Here is a 9,968-nt window from a genome sequence, read left to right as displayed (position 1 = left end):
CCAGAAGTGTGAATAATGACTGGTGGACTTGCATTTGTATAGTGCCTTTTTAGAGTTCCGACCACTCAAAGCGCTTTACGTGACATGTCTACATTCACCCTTTCACACACACATTCATGCCATGCAAGGTGCGACCTGCACATCAGGATCTAATCTAAATATTGATTCAGACACATTCACACACCAATGGCAATTTGGGGGCATTTTGGGGTTCAGTATTCTGCCCAAGGACACTTAGACATGCGGACAGGAGGAGCTGGGGATGGAAACGACGATCATCCAATCTGAAGAAACTGATGGCTTGATTTTTGAGTCTGACAATGATCGCCTTACACACTCTAATATAAATCAAGTGAGAAGTAGGGCAAATTTCTCATACAATTCAACCTCTTTTTTAGACTAGAGGTATCGCTCCCTTATGGCCATGAGAAATAATGCAAGTTCAAGGTTTAGGTATTAATGCTAAACGGTTGTTACTATTATGTGTTCTTGCCCAGTCAAATTTGTCAAAAGTCAAAGTATTCATGTAGGATGTCAGAAACAATGTCCTGCATGACCAGTCACCTTTCTGATTTGTGTATTTACGTCATATGTGTAATTTCACATTAACATTTTACAGGTCAATTACATTAAAGTCAAGTTTATCAATAGAGTCCAATGTCACAAATCAATAATTTGACCCAAGGGCCTTTACAATCTGTACAGCATTGGACACTCTCTGTCCTAGTACCCTCGATTCGAATAAGGAAAAACTCCTGTTTAATAGGGAAATAATGGATGAAAACTTTGGGAAGAGCAACTGAGGAAGGATCCCCCTCCCTGGATGGGCAACCATTCTCAATAGCCATCATTGGTTATCACTTCAGCTCAACAAAAACTTTAACAAGCAACAAACTTTTAACAATCCACAACAAGAGCAGCATTTTTTGTGTCTAATGCTTGATTCTTCTGTAAGACCTCTTTGTATTATAAAAATATTCAAGAACAACAAACCGGTCCATGATATTGTTGAATCCCACATATCTTAACTGAGAACCTTAGTGCTGCTAGTTTTCTGGAAGACAAGGTTATGGTAAATCATACTATGCACCCTATTATCTGATTGTACCAACAAGATAAATTATTATTAGTTATGTAAACTTACATTAAAAATAATTCATGAAAGCTGAAGTTGTTGATGTTTGATTAGATGAGAAGAAATTAATCAGTCAACCATATAGATCTTATTTAAAAGCATATATTCACCCCACGATGGACAGACAAAAGATAAATCTGTGGCGAAAGAGAGGAGGCACGGAAGGGTGCTCATGTCACAGAGTCTTAAATATCAGGTTACGGTTTGTCAGGTTTTAGCTTCGATCAGACTACAGTACATTGACATGTTTACCAGAAGATCTCTGGCCTCTCCAGATGTACCAAGAGGGCCATATATTCCTCCAGACAGAGATCCACAATGAGAAATGCATACCTGGTATCTAAAGTTGCACAAAAAAATAAAAATATCAATACAAGATTTAAAAGTTCATATGATTATTATACAAAAGTATTTTTGATGGATACTAAAGATTTTAGAAGGAAAAAAACAATCCTATTACATGAGTACATTTACTTAGCTTTAAATGCAACAGGATGGACGAAGAGCTTGGTTTTATTGGTGGAGAAATCCCACAAACTCTAAGCCTTAAACTTTTGTAATATGGCACCGTAATTACATATGCTTTTTGTCATACCCTCTGGACATATCCCTGCTACACTGGTCTGTTAATAAAGAGAGGAAGAAATTGTACCCTAGTGTAGCCATATTCATCAACAGAGGGAGCCATCACACCAAATGTGTTTCTCCATGATCTCAATCACCCATGCGTTTTAATGACTATCTTGTCAAGAATCAAAGTTGCCGCAAAAAAAGCTCTGACTAAAATGTCAAATAATAAATCACCTGGAACAGATGGAATTACGGCTCGATTCTGTAAACACTTCCGGGATATTGTATCATCACTATTTTACTGAGTAGCCGCCAAAATTAAAGATGTATGAACCATGCATATGAATACCGCTGTGATGATTAACAAAACCTTATAAAGACCCAATGCACCCCTTCCAGTTACCGTCCTCTCTCAGAAATCAACATTGACTTAAAAATGATTATCAAAACACTTGCCACCAGAATAGACACAGCCACCACTATGACCCTGACCAGACTGGCTTTAAAAACAACAGACATGCTTCGAACAACATCCGTAGTCTTTTCAACCTAATCAATGTATCACAACAAGCACAAAACAAAACCATAATGCCATTAGATTCTAAAAACGCATTCAATAAAGTAAAGTGGACCTTTCTATTTAGCACGCTGCACAAGTTCAGCCATTGGATTCAATTCAATTCAATTTATTTTAAATCACAAATTTGCATCAGAGGGTTTTACAATCTGTACACATCCTCTGTCCCGGGACCCTCACATGGGAACAGGAAAATCTCCCCCAAAAAAAACCTTTAATGGGGAGAAACACTATACTGCGCCTCGGGCCACAATAATCTGTCTTGTTTATCCATTGTAAGCGTGACTTTTTTGCTGTGTCATCAGAATTCATATTTATAGAACCAATGTGTTTAAGATAACATTGTTTTCTAGAGCACAATGAAAAAATACTATGTTACAAGTAAAAGTCTTGCTTTCAATATGTTACTGTAAAAGTACAAAATGAATAGCATCAAAATACACTTTAAGTACCAAAAGTATTAAGTAGGAAGTAATAGGAATTAGTCCTATGTACTCCTGAGAAGTACTGAAAAGGTGTGATATAATGTCAAATTATTTTAGGCTGTGTCCTCTCTACTGGCCTTTCATCATACTTACGCCAGTATTATCATGAACTCATGGTATTAAAGTGCATTGTGTAGTCTTCTTATAAGGTCTTAAAAAGTCTGATGGTGAATCTGACAGAAAGTGTTTTTAAGCACCTGCAGTTTAGTTAACGTTAATTAAACAATATGCTGCAATTGCTAACTTTAAAAATGATATGTCTGCCACTGAATTTGAGGTTGGAAGAAAAATACGGGTACGGGTATTCAACATTTATTAAATAAAGTGATGTCATACTGGAAGATATTGATGTCACAAATTGACACTAACTTAAAAGAATATAAAAGCTGAGATGCTTTTTATTTTAGATTTTCTACTATACATATGAATGTTTTTTACTTTGACCGTATTGTATTATCTACACCAATAACTCCAAATATATAGAATATTTGTTCAATATGTTATATATGCAATTCTTATTTGTCATAACTCACCGTAGCACCGGTCGAACTTCTTTCAACATTCACGTAGTCAGAATGCACCAGGAACCAGTTTCACAGGACAAAATATGGAAGTGTGACATGACACTGAGCCAAGACATTGACAGCACTATATCCTGAGATCTGGTTTATCGCTAAGGTGTCACAACATTTCTGGAAAGGTTAACACCTATTTAGGCTGTATGCTCCAGATTGACTTTCATAGCCCAGTATGATCATGGAACAAGGATTAAAGTACATTTGGTGTGGTATTAAAACGGCCGTTAAAAGTCTGACATTTTACATGGTGAACCCTAGAGAAACTCTGTAAATGCACCTGCACTTTACTTATATTTCAACAATATGCTGCAATTGTTATCATGACGGTTTTAGGTTGGAGGAAAAATACTGGTAGACGTTCACCATTTATTAGATTATCTGATTCATACTAGTCCATATAGACACTTACTCAGAAGAATATGAGGAAATTAAGCTGGGATGCTTTTAATTTGATGTGTCCATATTCACATTATTTTTTATACTTTAAAAGTATTGTATCATCTAGGGACATATTTATCCAATTTATCCAAATATAAAATATTCATTCAATATGCTATGATTTTTCTTTTCTCTTGCATTTTTTTCCCCATTCCATAACTACTTCACTAGAAATCGAGATTCATTTGTTCGTCAGAACTTACTGTGTTGTGTCACTGGTGAAACGTCTTGTTATATTCAAATAGTCGAATGCATCAGGAATTTGTTTCTCACAACAAACCAAGGGAGTATGCCTTTATACCGAGCCAAGAAACTGACAGATTGAAAGATGATAGCGTGCATCTTATGATTTGGTTTCATGCCATGTGAAGGTGTTCAGCATTTTTCTGCTGAAAAACAGGTTTGGCCTATGACTCACAACATTAGCCTTTATTCTGTTCCAATACAAAGGACTTAGTAGATAAGGACTGTAAAAATAAAAATGTGATACCTTATTGGTTCTTGTAGCAATATCTTTTTGTCCTTTTCCATCATGGAATCAGAGGTCAGGGTCAGCTTGTAGCACACCTGTGCAAATAGGGGTTCAGTGCTTTGCTCAAAGACATTTCAGACAGGTTGATATTGACCATTTATCAAATTTAGTGAATTCATACTGGAACATAGCGATATCATGAACTGACACATACTCAGAAGAAAATAAGGAAAAGTATTATCAAGAGTATTATCCATTATAATTAATTTATAAATATCCCCCGATTACTCCAAACATGATGTACAATATTCGGTTCATATGCTCTTTGTATATAAATATTTTCTTGCATTTATTCCTATTGAAATGTCACTAGAAATCTTTTTGTTGTTTGTAATAACATATACTGTCACACTCGTGGAACTTCGAGTAGATGAAATGCTTTTTCACACGACAAAAGAAGGGAGTGGGCCATGATACTGTGCCAGGAAACATATCAGATTGACAGCTGACAGCTCCTACGACAGCAGCACCTATGTTACGCCCAGCTCGTGGGCCGCAACAAAAGAGGAAGACGCACACTAGGCTTATCAGTCACAATCTTCAATTTATCAAAGTAACGAAGAAACAACAGGTTGGTGAAAATGGACTGACACTCTGACGTCTGGGGAGGCGGGGTTAAATACAGCAGAAGCACTGGCCAGGAGATACGAATTAGGGTGATGACCCCTCAGCTCCACCCAGCCAAGGACCCACAAACACAAAAGCACACACACACAGTACCAGTGCAGCAGGTCCAAGGCAACAGGCCTCTGAGGCCGTCACACCAAGAAAAAGCAACCAAACACCCTCAGTGACTACAGACAAGTGGCTTTGACTTCACATGTCATTAAGTAACTGGAGAGGCAGGTCCTGAAGCACCTCCATTCATTAGTCGAGCCATAGCTGGACCCTCTGCTGTTTGCATACCAGCCCCGTCTTGCCATTAATTTTCATGAAATTGTCAATATTTGAAATCTACATAGTTGAATCCTCAACTCAAAAGCTCTATAAAAAGGAATTCAGTGATGAAATAGCTTACGAAAATAGTTAAAAACGTTACTATTGTTGGCCTGCCTCCCGCTACTTGATTGCATGCTGAAATGAATGCTGGGATACTTTTGCTGGCAAATTCACACATGTAACCAACCAATGCATCCTCTGCGAAATGGGCATGTGACAAACACTTCAGAGAATTTTAACTGTTCTTGGCAGAAAGCGAACTTGAGTATCGGGACATTACTTTTGTTGCAAAAGATGACGTTAAAAAAGGACACAAGAACACCAGTACAGAAAATAATGCAGATAGGTAGATTATGCCTTCCAAACTTTTTCTTTTTACTTTTAGTACATACTGCAGCTGCTCTTACAAAGTGCGTACGGTTGCGCAGAATGATAACATTCCTGGTTGTGTACTTAGAACATGTCCCAACCAGCTAACTGATGTATTGACATATCACCGTCACAGGAGAGTGTTCCCAAATGACTATTACCTGTGTCACTAAACCTCATTGTGATGAAGTGCTTTGAGAAACCGGTTCTACCGCATATGAAAAACAATATCCTTGCGAGCCTGAAATGAACCCTTCCAAGTAATCTGAAACATTTACACAAATCCTCCCAGAATAGACGCCTGGTTCGTTCGGGGAGAATTATCCCAACATCTTTGATTGTTAATGCCTGTGAATAACAAATTAATTTAACATTTACAGCATGTCAAGCTCAATATCGCCAGACATCTTAGGCTAGTTTGGTTTTTCTAGATTTCTCTAACTGGCTCGTCTCCACTCTTAAAGCACTGGCACAAAATCTGTTTTCATGGCAACACATATCTGTCAACTTAAAATGACGTTGCATTTAGGCAGATACATTGATCTCTAGTGATCGGTGAGCGGAAATTGAACCTCAACCCACAACCCAAATTAGTGTGGAGTGGAGGCAATATCAGACTGAAGATGGAAACAGAGTACAACGAGTTGACAATTCTGTTTGATATCAGGCGAGGAAGAACGAGCAACATTTTATCGTTTTATGATGCCTCTCAAGAGAATTAATAGTTGACAAAATACACTTCGTAGACTTAGTCGGAGCCAAGCAGTAGCCTCCGGTGCAGAGAAATGAAGCCAACAAGGAAGAGCCAAAAACTGCAGTTCCTCAAATGACCATTTGAGGATGGCTCCAAAAAAGGGAGTCAATCTCCATAGACCCCATGTTAAAATGGCCAACTTTACGGCAGAAATAAACATGTTCACAGCCTGGTACAAAAAAACATTCTGTTTTCTAGAACTAATTTCCCTGTTCATGACAACTGTACATGATGTTAATTTATGTTAACTCACCTGTTTTAAATCTATTAAAGCTTGAAGTTAGACATAATTGAGGCCATGGTGGCTTTGAGTGACAGGTGGGTACAGTCTCAGGTCGCTCACCACCAGCTGTCTGCTCTGCTGCGTCACCCGGGCCAAACACGACAATCCCCCTCTTTACCCATTTTTTACCAAGCCAATAGCCGTAGCCTCCCATTTTAGGCTATTAAAAAAACTATGGGTGATGTCACAAAGACTTTATTAATGTTCAGAATGTTAAATACAGCTCCTTTAAAAAATATAATACAGAAATTACTATGAAGAAAGAATAGACCCACACAATGTTACTATTTTCTATCCTTTATTTATGCAGGGGGACTTCATGATTTATGATTACCTCATTTAAAATGTGTGTCCTCCTATGTGTAAGTAATATATAAATATAATCAACTTCAGTTTACTTGTTTTTACCAAAAACATATGCTGCAATAGTTAATTTCTATTGATATTTAAGGTGGAAAAAAGTACAAGTACATATTTATAATTCGTTAAAAATAGTGATTTAAGACGAACATATAAAAATGACACTTTCTTGGAAGAATATGAGGAAATAAAGATAAGATGCTTTCCTTATGATATGTCAATATAGACAGTATATATATATATTATTACTTTGTGCTTTAACTGTATTGTATCATGTATTCACATATTTACTCTGATAATTTCAAACATAATGTACAATATTCATTAAGTATGTTTTAATGTGCTTTTTTTTCCATTGTATTTCTTCCTGCTCCATTACCGTGTCACCAGTATCTATATTTATATTTTTGTTTCACTGTCATGCTGGAAAAACTTCTTTCAACATTGTCATAGGTGGAATGCACCAGTAATTCACAGGACAAAAGAAGGGAGTGTACCATGATACTGAGCCAAAACACTGACAGATTGACAGCTGCAATTCAGAATACGCTTTGTTTTGTCTTCATGGCAGGGTTGAATAAAAGACATCTATGACTTACGTCATTAGCCTTCATTCAGTTTCAATATATAGGCCTTAATAGATGTGGAGCGTCACATAAGGAGAAAGGTTTGCAATATCACAGATGTGAACTGGACTGAATTATAAGACACTGAAAAAGTTTTAAACATTGAAAGCAGAAAGAGAGGGGGAATTTATAACTTTTCATCTTATTTCTCATCCTTTTGGGTAAGTACATTCTTAAATCTGTTGATAATACTGTCCGGACATTGGTCCATACAAACTAAAAGAGCGTTTGTTGCTAGATTGGATCGTGCGATTAGGAGGCAATTTAATCTTTTTTTGTCAGCACCATGAGACCTTGAGCAAACACTGTACTAGTGTTACAGTAGGTAGGAAGCTGTTTGACCCATATTGGGCAAGTGCCAATTTAAGCAAAAGCTTCAATAAACTTAAATAAATACATTTTACTTTGGTTCATCCACCAATCCATTTTATGCCGCTTATCCAGGTCGTGTTAATTTAATTAATTATATCGCTAAGAATCAATTTTCTATAGTTCTGAGAAGTACAGAAAAATGTGATATCATAAATTATTTTACGTTGCACTCTCCCAACTGGTTTTCAACCATACTTCCATACTTCGGGCAGTAAATCAAGAAACAGGTATTAACAACAATATGCCACAATTAGTAATTTCAAAAACTCCGTTTCATTTATTGACATTGAGGTTGGAAGAAATATATATATATATATATTCACAATATATTTCATACTTCATATTTCCTACTTCATATTTCCTACTGGAGCATAATGATGTCACCAAGTGACACTGTTAGTGTCTGAAGTAAATATTAGAAAATAAAAATGAGATGCTTTTCTTTTTATGTGTAATAATAATATCATTGTTTTGTACTTTGATTGTACTATCATCCATTTATATATTTACTCAGATAACATATACAATATTTATTCAACATGTTTGTTTGTGCAAACACATTTTCTTGCATTTCTTCCCGCTCCACATCACTAGAAATGTATATTCAAGTGTTTGTCCTCACGTAAATTCACACTGGTGAATTCCTTTCAATGTTTAGGTGGAATGCTCAGAAATGGAATGGAGGATGCCATTATACTGAAATTATTTATCCTGAAATTAGGTTTTGTACCTTGCTGTGCTGCAAGATCTACGATTTACATTATTAGTTTTATTTTGTTTCAAAATAAAGACCTTAATGAATGTAGACTGTCACATAGCATTTAAGGTTTGCGATATCACAGATACCAATATGTTAATTCCAATTTTAAGAAATGTGGTTGCTACTGATACATTATATAGGAAGCTCATAATCACTTTTGTTTCAATCTGAATGATGCATCATTTCACATATTAAAAGTTACAACATGTGATATTTTTAAACTAACATCACATTTTTGTAGTACTTTGTGATATCTTGCTTCAACGGTTTGTCTTTGGCTGATATCCTAGTTTTTTCCCCAATTAAAAGTGTTATTTCAAAGATGTTTCCTCCATCTCCATTATCATGGTTGGTGTAACCTTTCTTTTGGCAGCGTGGTAAAAATACACTGTTTTAGGTACAAACACATGAGCATCCTGCACTGTAAATCCGAAGAGTTAACTAACTCATAAGACTTATTGATACAGCTGATAAAAAATAAGTATAGATCTTTATCAAAAATGTGATACAGTATTGGTTCGTGTAGCAATCTCTTTTAGTACTTCTCAATCATGGAATCAGAGGTCAGGTTCAGATAGTAGCACACCTGCTTGAATAGAGCTTCAGTGCTTTGCTCTAAGACATTTCAGCCTGGTTGATGCTTGTAAACAGCAGCACAGATTGTTGCACCTGCCTGTTCAAGTACTCTGCTTTTTGAGGTACTGCAAGTAGACATGCATATTCCATTAGCTCTAACCTAGATAATATCTTTTGAAAAATAGATACAAGAAATTGAATATGGAATATGAGAAGCAATTTGTCAGTGACGTGTGAAGAAACAGGTGGAATTGTTCAGGCAGGGTTGAGTTTTAGCAATAAATTCTGAAAACCTGACATGGTTTATTTTTTTCTTTGTATTGCTTTGACTTTGGGGGACTGAAATTAGGTCTTGAGAAGAGAACTTGGCCATTTGCCAAAACAAATTGTAAGCCACTATTCTGAGTGACTTATATTTGTAAAATGTTTGGTAATCTTGTTAAATATCATCTGTTCAAATATAAACACAAGGGGGAGGATATATACAGACATATTTGTATTGCTGCTGATATTGCTTTATCTATTTAAAAAGTAATAATTGTAATGTGTAATATTGTGATGAGTCATAGAGCAAAACCTTTTGACGTGCTGTGTCTCTGAAAAAACTGTATTGT

The sequence above is a fragment of the Anarhichas minor genome, unplaced genomic scaffold (genome assembly GCF_050575085.1).
Source record: "Anarhichas minor isolate MPS153535 unplaced genomic scaffold, ASM5057508v1 ptg000049l, whole genome shotgun sequence".
Taxonomy (NCBI): Eukaryota; Metazoa; Chordata; class Actinopteri; order Perciformes; family Anarhichadidae; genus Anarhichas; species Anarhichas minor.
Note: the sequence above shows the minus strand (reverse complement) of the source record.